The sequence below is a fragment of the Balaenoptera physalus genome, assembly GCF_965194825.1.
Source record: "Balaenoptera physalus genome assembly, chromosome: 13".
NCBI classification, from domain to species: domain Eukaryota; kingdom Metazoa; phylum Chordata; class Mammalia; order Artiodactyla; family Balaenopteridae; genus Balaenoptera; species Balaenoptera physalus.
Window position 1 is genome coordinate 86,665,725 of NC_138892.1, and position 11,531 is coordinate 86,677,255.

Consider the following 11,531-nt stretch of genomic DNA (forward strand, 5'->3'; position numbering starts at 1 on the left):
TTTTGATGGTTAATTCAAGGATTAATGATAATGCAAGTAAAGGGTCTAGTATAATACCTTAACAAATAGCTGGAGAATAACTGGTAGTGATTACTACCATAATTATTATTGCAATTAGAATCACTCATACATTTATTACAGTAGGCCAAATTTAGAGTATATTTCAGGGGTCAGAAATGTATTACCAACTTAAGCAGGTTTAGAATTGATAACACACATACTGTCTTGGTTACAAATATCGCATAGTCTACTTTTTATTAGCACCAATGGATACTTGGTGTGGTCTTTATATTTATGTAAGAAAAACTAATTAACCAGTATAGATGGTTTGACATTTTAATGCTAATATTGAGCAGTTTTACGTGCCAGGCATTAAACTAAGCTCTCTTTGTAAATTATCCCATTTGGTCTTCATAAAAATCCTTGACGTAGTCGCTGTTATTAGCCCATTTTATAGATGATGAAACTAAAGCTCAGAAAGGTTTTATGCTCGAGGTCACATAGCAAATACAGAACTCTAAGCTGTACATGTCCGAGTACAGAGCCTGGCTCTTAACCATTACACATCCCGGTTGCCTCCCTGGAGGAATCTGGACAGCCCTATAAGTGAAGTGAGAACTGCAGAAATTTGGATAACTTTCCATCATCTGCTCCTCTCCTGTGTGGGGTGGCAGGAAGCCCTGGTCCTGAGGTATCATGCGAAGACCAGTCTTTGAGATCCAGACACTGTCCAAGCTGAGGGAATGGGACACAGCCTTTGAGACTCAGTCTCATCATGTATAAAAGAGAAAAAATAATACTTTATAATTTAAGGATCATAAGTAATGTGCCTGGAACGGTAGTAGGTATTATTTTTTCCATCTCATATGACCTCAAACTGTGCCAGTACAACTTACTCTGAAATTTGAGCTGAAATGAGTAATATATATAAATGTAGCCCTCTCTCACATCTTAGAAATAATCTCATTCTCTTCATTTAACAAGTTTTCATTGTGTATCTACCATGTGCCAGAAACTCTTTGAGACTCTGGAGATACCACAGTTAACAGAAGAGACAAAAGTCGCTGCCTTGATAGTACCAATGCTTTAAAGTGGAGAGGCAGACCATAAACAAACGAATAAGTAGAAATATAATGTATCAGTCGTTGAGAAGAGTTATGGAGAGCATAGCACTTACCATCATAGCTTCTTTTTCACACAAACATGACATATAGTAAATAGCAAAATACAAACAATAAATCCTTAAAGTGATATGTTCTCCCTAAAAAATGAATTGGTAATCCTAGCAACCCCTTAAGAAAAGACGGTAGACTCAAGATTGTTTCTTATGAGAACCTTGTTGATTGTTATTCCAACAACACATATCCACTATAAGCTGTCTAAGACCTCACAGGCTCTATAAAAGAGAACACATCCGTGACCCCAGAGAAGGGGCAACAGAGGGTAACTACAAAAAGGTTTACAGCAAAATGGGCTGCATCCAAAGGATAGAAACTGGGGCAGTATCTCTTAGCTCTGGATCTGACAGACCTCGGTTCAGAACCCACCTCCACCACTTTTTTGCTTTTGGCCTTGGACAAGTTAAACTCTTTGAGCCTCAGTTTCATCATCTGTGGGGTGATAACCACAGTGCCTACTTCATAAATTGCTGTGAAGATTAAAGAAGACAGCATGTGTAGAAGGCTTATTATAGTACCAGCACATATGAAGCAGTCAATACTAATTTGTCAAATAAACGAATCCATTCATTGAGAGACTTGGGCTACTTTTGCTTTCATAGCAAGGACACACTTTTCAAAAATCTCTCTAATAATGTTAACATAAACAGTTTGCAAACACCTGAGAGTTATAAAACTTCTTTTTCTGCGTCTTTTCCTTTCTGCTACAAGACTGTATATTATCTACTACTCAGGAAATGCCAATCTTGGTAAACATACCAAGCTGTATATGTTTCTCTGATAACACTATTGTTGCTTTACAAAGATAAGCATTTAATTTCTGAAAACAAAATGCCATTCAGCTAAAAATATTTTCTATCCATAACAGATCCAAAATTAATATTACTTTTTTTAAAAAAGTGAAATTGTTTCAGCCACACTTAGTGCACGGATATTAATAGGAAGTTCCAAAAGTGATAGGCATGTAAAAGTAAAGGTTCCAAATCAACCAGAGTTTATGGCAGAATTGAACATCAGGATTAGAGAGTAACGTACTTATGGTCAATTAATCTACAACAAAAGAGGCAAGAATATACAATGGAGAAAAGACAGTCTCTTCAATAAGTGGTGCCAGGAAAACTGGACAGCTACATGTAAAAGAATGAAAGTAGAACACTCCCTAACACCATATACAAAAATAAACTGAAAATGGATTAAAGACCTAAATGTAAGACAAGAAACCATAAAACTCCAAGAGGAAAACATAGGCAGAACACTCTTTGGCATAAATCGTAGCAATATTTTTTTGGATCTGTCTCCTAAAGCAAAGGAAATAAAAGCAAAAATGAACAAATGGCACCTAATCAAACTTAAAAGCTTTTGCACAACGAAGAAACCATTTACAAAATGAAAAGACAACCTGCTTAATGGGAGAAAATATTTGCAAATGATATGGTGGATAAGGGGTTAATATCCAAAATATATAAACAGCTCATACAACTTAACATCAAAAAAACAAACAACCTGATCAAAAAATGGACAGAAGACCTGAATAGACATTTTTCCAAAGAGGAAATGCAGATGGCCAACAGGCACAAAAGAAGATGCTTAACATTGCTAATTATCAGGGAAATGCAAATCAAAACCACAATGATGTATCACCTCACACCTGTCAGAATGGCTGTCATCAAAGAGAACACAGATTACAAATGTTGGCAAGGATGTAGAGAAAAGGGAACTCTCCTACACTGCTGGTGGGAATGTAAATTGGTGCAGCCACTGTGGAAAACAGTATGGAGGTTTCTCAAAAAACTAAAAATAGAGCTACCACATGATCCAGCAATTCCACTCCTGGGTATATATACATGAAAAAAACAAAAACACTAATTTGAAAAGATACATGCACCCCAGTGTTCACAGCAGCATTAAATACAATTGCCAAGATATGGAAGCAACCTAAGTGTCCATCAACAGATGAATGGTTAAAGAAGATGTGATATATATATATATATATATATATATATATACACACACACACACACACACACACACACACACACACACACACACACACACACACACAATGGAATACTACTCAGCCATAAAAAAGAATGAAGTTTTGTCATTTGCAGCAACATGGATGGGCTTGGAGGGTATTATGCTAGGTGAAATAAGTCAGACAGAGAAAGACAAATACTATATGATAACCACTTATATGTGGAATCTAAATACAACAAACTAGTGAATATAACAAAAAGGAAGCAGACTCACAGATAGAGAACAAACTACTGGTCACCAGTGGCGAGGCGGGGAGGCGGCAATCTAGTGGTAGGGGATTAAGATGTACACACTATTATGTATAAAATCAGCTACAAGGATATATTGTACAACACAGGGAATATAGCCAATATTTTATAATAACTATAACCTTTAAAAGTTGTGAATCACTATTTTGTACACTGTAACTTACATAATATTGTACATATATTGTACCTATACTTCAATAAAAATAAATTTCAACAAGAAAAAAAAAGATGAGGGGTAAACTGTAACTATCTGTCTCTAAACACTACAAACATCAGTATAAGCATTAAAACCTAGAACACTAATCATAATTTTGAAAAAATGTTTCTTCTTGGTTTTTATTAAACTAAGCTCAAAATAGCAGCTTCTTTTCTTCTACAAATAAAACTATTGCTAGCAACAACTTTTTATAGATAGTAAGTTTTGCTAAGGAGTGTTTTATTTGGCCTATAATATATTAGGAAGATATTTAATGCCTTTCCATCTGCCTTAGGAATCTACAACCCCAGAGCTTCATTGCTCTACTCTTTCTATTTTTATTTTTCCATTAGAGTAAAAGTTGCCAATGAAGAGCTGTAGTACAGAAATACTCTCTTCATCTAAGGGTTAAATTCCGCCTGGCCCAGGAAGAGTTTGGGTTATGACACACATCCCCATCTGTGCATTTCTACATATTTCTTGGAGGGAACAATTTGGAATCTTTAGTTTGCAAGTTAAGATTATTTTCTAAAGAAGCTGGTAGAGATCCAGGTCAAAATTTCTCAGCAAAAAGGTAATTCTAGATGACGAATTCTCTCACAGAAAATTATTTCTTTGCAGAGTCTAAAGAGAAAAGACACTTGCCGAACCACACCTAAGTTGAGCTCATCTATAACATCCCCTCAATCTTTTTCTTCTCCTTTGTTATTATCATTGTCCTTTTGCCTGAGGAGTTGATACCTGACAGATCTCTGTCTAATTACTGTAACTCTATGGACTTTTCATATATGAGTATGCAAAGACATTCCAACTGAATCAAAATTAATGATTTATGTGCTAATTAATTAAATTAAAAAACAAAAGCAGGCCTATCATCACCTAGAACTTTCTTAAATCTAGATCGCTTTGGAAAATAAATTGTAGAAATAAAATTTCTAAGAACTTATGAGGCAACTTCAGGAACTTCAGGAAATTACTGCTCATGCAATTGCCAGCAGCAGAGAATGGATTCACCTGCTTTGCTGTGACAAAAGGTCTGATTGGTTGGTCAAGAAGTATGGAGTGTTAAGAAGCACTTACATACCAGACCGAAGTCCTTTGTTTGGTAAAATACATCCTTTCTAATTCCAAGTGGTGGGTTTTATCATGATTTGAAACTATCCAATAACCAGAATTTTTTATCTATATCTTTATTTTGATATTAATATAGCTATATATCTTTATATATAATCTATCTTTACATATAGAAAGAGTATATATGTATAATTCATGATATATAGAAAGATAGACTTTATATATGTATTTAAAAAATTTTTTTAACCAATGTTGCATTGTACTTTGCATTGCTGTGTAGTTTAGGCAGATCTGTTGTACAAACACAAAAAGAGTGCGAAGGACAAAGTGACTGCCCTATTTCTTAGCACACATTGTGTTTTGCAGATGTTCACTTATACCTCCTATGTTGCTTTAGAAGATACTAGAAAACTATCCTGATGGAACTGATAAAAAGGAGTTGGAACTTGTGACCAGTGGCTGGATGAAGGGAGCCTGAATCCCTCAAATCCTGTGGATATAGTGTGCTTTCCTTGATGTTCCTGCCAAAATAAGGCTGGAAAGCTAAGGAGATCTGCAAGAGATGTGCCAGCACAAAGTTGCTACAATTCCTAAGTTCCAAAAACCTTGCTTGAAAACGATTGCAAATAGCTCATAATTTTAAACCAATGAATCTCACAGCTGAGTGTTTCATCAAATCACTTACAGAAAACAGAGAGAAAAATCCGACAACTATCCTAGTGCATGACTTATCATGCAGACATTCAAGTAGAATCCCTTTAGTTTGGGTTTTACTTTAATATTACAATGCAGATTTGCGTATCTATGCTAAGATACATATTTTACAGGAACTGCTGGGAATTTTGCAGTTACACCCTCAAAAGACTGAATTAGCACAAACAAAAGAATTGTGGAGCAATGAAGTTGGTTATGGATAAAAATTGGGCATAATAGTCATAGGACAAGAATTGTGCCTTTGAGCTAAAATGTCCTTTTACTTCTTTATCATCCTGGTATAGTAGTCTTCCTTCAACCATTTTGAATCCAGTAATATTCATTCTTCAAACTCTGCTCAAAGATCTTCTCTACTCAGAAAGGGTACCCTTTTTGCATTACCCACTTTGTATACGTTAGCTCATTTATTCCCTAAAACAGTGTAATAAGAAAAATAATTTACCTCATTTTATAGAACACTGTCACTTAGAGAGGTTAAGAAACTTTCAAGTTGATCCAAAGAAGATTTTTTAAAGCATCAAGAGGTTCCATTTCTGCATAATATTAAGGAATAAATTATATGAAACCCTTCTCCCAAAAAACACTTTCAAATGCACTGAGCTTCTATAGGCTAAGGGTGGAACCAAGACCATGGCATAAATGTAGGCCCCTAAGTGGCTACACCCTTAAACTGCTATACCCTAAATGGCTACTAGAAAATAATTAATCCACTAGCACTAAAATTCATCAAGAAAATTGTTCTGTCTCAGCTGATGAGGTGGGGTAGAGTTTTGAGAGTTTTCTGCTACTTGCACAGTCCTGGCAACTATGAAGATGAGAAAGTAGAAAGTAACATGAAAGTGACCCTGAAAAAAAAAACAACTGTTTTTTTCAACAAATAAATTGTAAGAGGGAGAGGGATGGAAGGATGGAGGGAAGAAGAGAGAGAGGGAAGAGAGAAAAGGTAAATCTTTGAGAAAAGGAGATATAAGAAATATATGAACCAATTGCAGTTCGTGGATCCTATTGGGATCCTTATTTTGACAAACTGTGAAGAAATATTCATGAGTTAATCATGAATATTTGAACTCTGATTTGAACCTATTAAGAAATTGTTAACTTGTTAGGTGTGATTATTTTGATTATTTTTTAGTCTTCATCTTTTGACTTACATAGTGAAATATTTATAGATGAAATGATATAATATCCAGGATTTACTTCAAAATAATCCAGTGTGTGGTGTGTGAGTATGGAAGGAGTACAGGAATATACAAATGAAGCAACATTGATCATCACTTAATAATTATTGAAGCTGAGTAATGGGACCATAGGCATTCACTATACTATTTTATCTACTTTTGAGTATGCTTGAAATTTTCCATAATAAATAGGTAAATTAAGAAAAAGGTGGCTCTTGGATCATGATACCATTGGGACACTTGGCAAGACAAACCATCTGGAAGGGTTACATCCTCAAATAGCCCACACCGAATTATCACATATAAAGACTCTTAGAAAATGAACTCACAGACCAATTATAGCAAACATATGAAAAATCAATTCATTAGTGAAGGCCAGCACTCACACGCATATAAGTTTGTATGCATGTACACATACACATTCTCTCTCTCTCTCTCAGAATTAAAGCCACATGAATTTCAAATAGCAGAACTAACAAATAGAGCCTATAAAAGTACATTCAATATATAACTATATTATTTGTTTACAAAATGATTTTATATTATATATGTGATTTGTAACTATTTTTTTACATAACCATCTACTGTGAACATATTTGAATAAATAACTAAACATATTAAAAAGTACCTTCAAAATAAACAGATGTGAAAGAAGGAATTGAAAACACGAATAAAGAGCAGGGCACTTTTGAAGACACCAGGAATATATTAAAAAACCAACAGGGCTTCCCTGGTGGCGCAGTGGTTGAGAGTCCGCCTGCCGATGCAGGGGACACGGGTTCGAGCCCTTGTCTGGGAGGATCCCACATGCCGCGGAGCAACTGGCCCCGTGGGCCACAACTGCTGAGCCTGCGCGTCTGGAGCCTGTGCTCCGCAGCAGGAGAGGCCACGATGATGGGAGGCCCGCGCACCGCGATGAAGAGTGGCCCACACTTGCCGCAACTGGGGTAAGCCCTCACACAGAAACGAAGACCCAACACAGCCATAAATAAATAAATAAATAAACTTAAAAAAAAAAAAAACCAACAGTAACAACAAAATAGGAGTTCTAGAAATGAAAAATAAAATCATTGGAATTAAAAACTCCTGGACAGGTAACAGGCAGATTAAAGTCAACTGAAAAGGGGAATAGTAAACCAGAAGGTATATCTGAGGAAATAACCTAAAATACAGCACAAAGAGACACAGGGAGATGAAAGATAATAGAGGGACTTCCCTGGTGGCACAGTGGTTAAGACTTCACGCTCTCAATGCAAGGGACCCGGGTTCGATCCCTGGTCAGGGAACTAGATCCCACCCACATGCATGCCGCAGATAAGAGTTCGCATGCCACAACTGAGGAGCCGGCAAGCCGCAACTAAGGAGCCCGCCTGCCGCAACTAAGACCCAGCACAATCAAATAAATAAATACAATAAATATTTAAAAAAAAGAAAAGAAACATAATAGAGAGGTTGAGAAATAAGGAAAGTAAAACAAGAATGTCTAAACATACATCTGATAGCAGTTCCAGGCAAAGTGACCAAAGAGAAGAGGGAAACAATATTGGAAAAAATAAATAATGGTTGAATTTTTTTCTAAGTTGATGAAAGACACAAAAATCTTAGATTCAGGAAACATATAATCAAATCCACATGTAGGCACATTGTAGCTAAACTACAGCACCCTCAAAAACAAAAAGAAAATCAGAAAAGCAACCAGAGGAAAGAGGCATGTTATCTATAAAGGAACAACAATTAGATATTTATCAAACTGCTTAGCAGCAATAACTGAAGTCAGGAGACAATGGAATGATATATTTTTTTAATGGGAGAAAATAGCTATTAACCTAAGACTAAAGAAATATTTTATAATCATTATCTTGTATGTAGTTATTAAGTAGATTAAAAATGTTTAATGAAAATGGAAGAAAACAAGGAGAAATAGATTCATCTAATGTTGGGAAATCTGAATACACATCTCTCAGTAATCTTTAGATCAAGCTGAAAAATATTAGTAAGGATGTAGAAAATTAAACATGATTAAAAAGCTTGATTTTTAAATTGAATACAGAACTGTAAATTTCAAAATGACAGAATCCACATTTTTTTTCCAAGCATAAGTGGAATGTTTATAAAAATTAGTCACATACTAGATCACAAAGTAAGTCTCATATAATATCAAAGAATTGATAGTACGAAAAGCACATGAACTGAGCACAAAGCAATTCAGTTGAAATCAATAATCAAAAGATAAGCAAATAGGACATTAGAGAAAACCCAAATAACTGGTGAGGTATTCTTTGCTTGCATAGAAAGTACAAACTGAATGAAAATACCAGAAGTATTTTTCTTGGAACTTGAGAAGCCAATTCTAAAATATATAGAATTTATATTCTTCCCTGGCGGTCTAGTGGTTAAGACTTTGCCTTCCAGTGTAGGGGGTACGGGGAAGATGGGGCTCGGGGGGGCGAGCTGCTTATGCCATCACCTTTATAACAAGATACATTATAGTGCTATTTTGATGCAGACAGTGTGATATCAGCAGAGTGACAGACAAAACAATGGGATTGGAGAGGATCACAGACACACTCCTCAAATCTAATATGGAAACTTGATAGATGATAAATGGAAATAGCAGATCAGTGTGAAAGTACTGAGTATTTACGGTACTAAGACAATTAACACTCCAAAAATAAAATCTGGACATTATCTCACATCCATATGCAAAAAGTAGACCACTTAGATTAAAGATATAAATACAAAAGCAAACCTTCAACATTTTCAGAAAACAATATAGAAAAATATCTTTTTGACCTCGGAGTAGGGGGAGATTTCTTTAAAATATAGCAAAGCATATACCATAAAAATATTCATATAGGTAAATACATTAAAACTAAATCTTTTCCTCAACAAAGCCACCATAAACAAAAGTAAAAGACATGATACCAACTAGGAGAAGATATTTGCAGTACCTAAAACCACAAAGGCTAAGTAACAAAGATAATAAATCTTATAAATCAATAAGTAGGAGAGAAACAACTCATAGAAAACATTTGTTGAATAAATAAAGGATAGAAAACATAATTAAATGGTCAATAAACATATATGTTCAACTCCAGCAGTAATCAGAAAAATATAAATTAAAATAAGATATCATTGCATACAAATAAGATAGGCAAAAACTAAAATTGTCTGCTACTTGGCCATAAGAAATAATGAAATTTTGCCACTTGCAGCAACACGGATGGACTTGAAGGGCATTATGCTAAGTGAAATAAGTCAAACAGAGAAAGACAAAAGACAAATACTGTATGATATCACTTATATGTGGAATCTAAAAAATACAACAAACTAATGAATATAACAAAAAAGAAGCAGAGTCACAGATAGAACAAACTAGTGGTTACCAGTGTGGGTCGAGGGGCAATATGGGAGGGGGTTGGGAGGAACAAACTGTTAGGTGTAAGATAGGCTCCAGGATGTATTGTACAACGCGGGGAATACAGTCTGTATTTTGTAATAACTGTAAATGGAAAGTAACCTTTTAAAATTGTATTAAAATTTGTTAATTAAAAAAATAAAAGATTTTTTAAAAATTAAAATTGTCTGACAGTAACAAAAGTTGGCATATATACGGGCTTCCCTGGTGGCACAGTGGTTGAGAGTCTGCCTGACAATGCAGGGGACACGGGTTCGAGCCCCGGTCTGGGAAGATCCCACATGCCACGGAGCAACTAGGCCTGTGAGCCACAACTACCGAGCCTGCGCGTCTGGAGCCTGTGCTCCGCAACAAGAGAGGCCGCGATAGTGAGAGGCCCGCGCACCGCGATGAAGCGTGGCCCCCGCTTGCCGCAACTGGAGAAAGCCCTTGCACAGAAACGAAGACCCAGCACAGCCATAAATAAATTAATTAATTAATTTTAAAAAAAAAAGTTGGCATATATGTAGATCAGTGGAAATTCTGACTTACTGGAGTGTAGATTTGTACAACTTTGGGTTTGTGGTACTGATTTGGCAATATCTAATAAGTTGAAAATGCCTATATCTTAAGACCCAATCATTCAATTCCTAGGAATATTCCTTTAAGAACTTTGAAATACATGCATAGAGAACCACGGAATAGAATGTCCATTGTATCACTGTTTGTAATTGCAAGAAAAAAATAATCTTTTGAAAACAACCTAAATTTTCATCAACAGGAGAATGAATAAATTAATTGTATATTCTTATAATGAAATATAGTATAGCAAAAATGAATGAATGATATCCATGAACTATTATAAATAAATCTCAAAAACAATATTGAAAAAAATGATATTATGCTACCATTTATATAAAATTTAAAATATTGAAAACATTAATTATTGGTTATGGATATATACATATAAAAAGTATGAAAATATTCATAGGCATGACAGATATCAAATTCAGGATAGTAGATACCTCTGGAGAAGGAGGATGGCATAGGAGAATATGATTAAGAAAGGAAACAGGTGACTTCAATATATTGCAATGTTTTCTTTCTTAAAAAAATGAAAACAATTATGAAAAAATATTAAAACCTGATGAACCTGAGGCTGCTTTATTATTCTGTCTATGCTATTATAGACTTAGAAATTTTCATAATTAAAATCATAGGATTGTATAGAATTGCCCATACTTGTTCAAACTCACACAAAAATAAAAATAAAAATCATAACCTAAATTTTTTGAAAATGGTAGATCTGGGATTCTACCCACATGTGTTTTATTCCAAAGTTGAAGCCCCTCCTGCAGTTTCAGGCCCCCTCTCCTTGCCTTTTCTGATCCTGCCCGGACAGGATGAATCACACCTTCCTCTCTGCCACCTTCTTTAGAGCACCAACTTAACACTTGGTTTTTCAACTGTATCGTAGCTGGTTGTGTGTGTGTGTGTGTCCCCTCTCCC

General features: G+C 35.2%; 1 protein-coding gene across 1 annotated transcript in view; it reads right to left on the minus strand.

Moving 5' to 3' along the window:
* Positions 1-11,531, minus strand: part of SSPN (sarcospan) — a 40,840-nt gene that overhangs the window by 18,384 nt on the left and 10,925 nt on the right. The gene's annotated exons all lie outside the window — the stretch shown is intronic.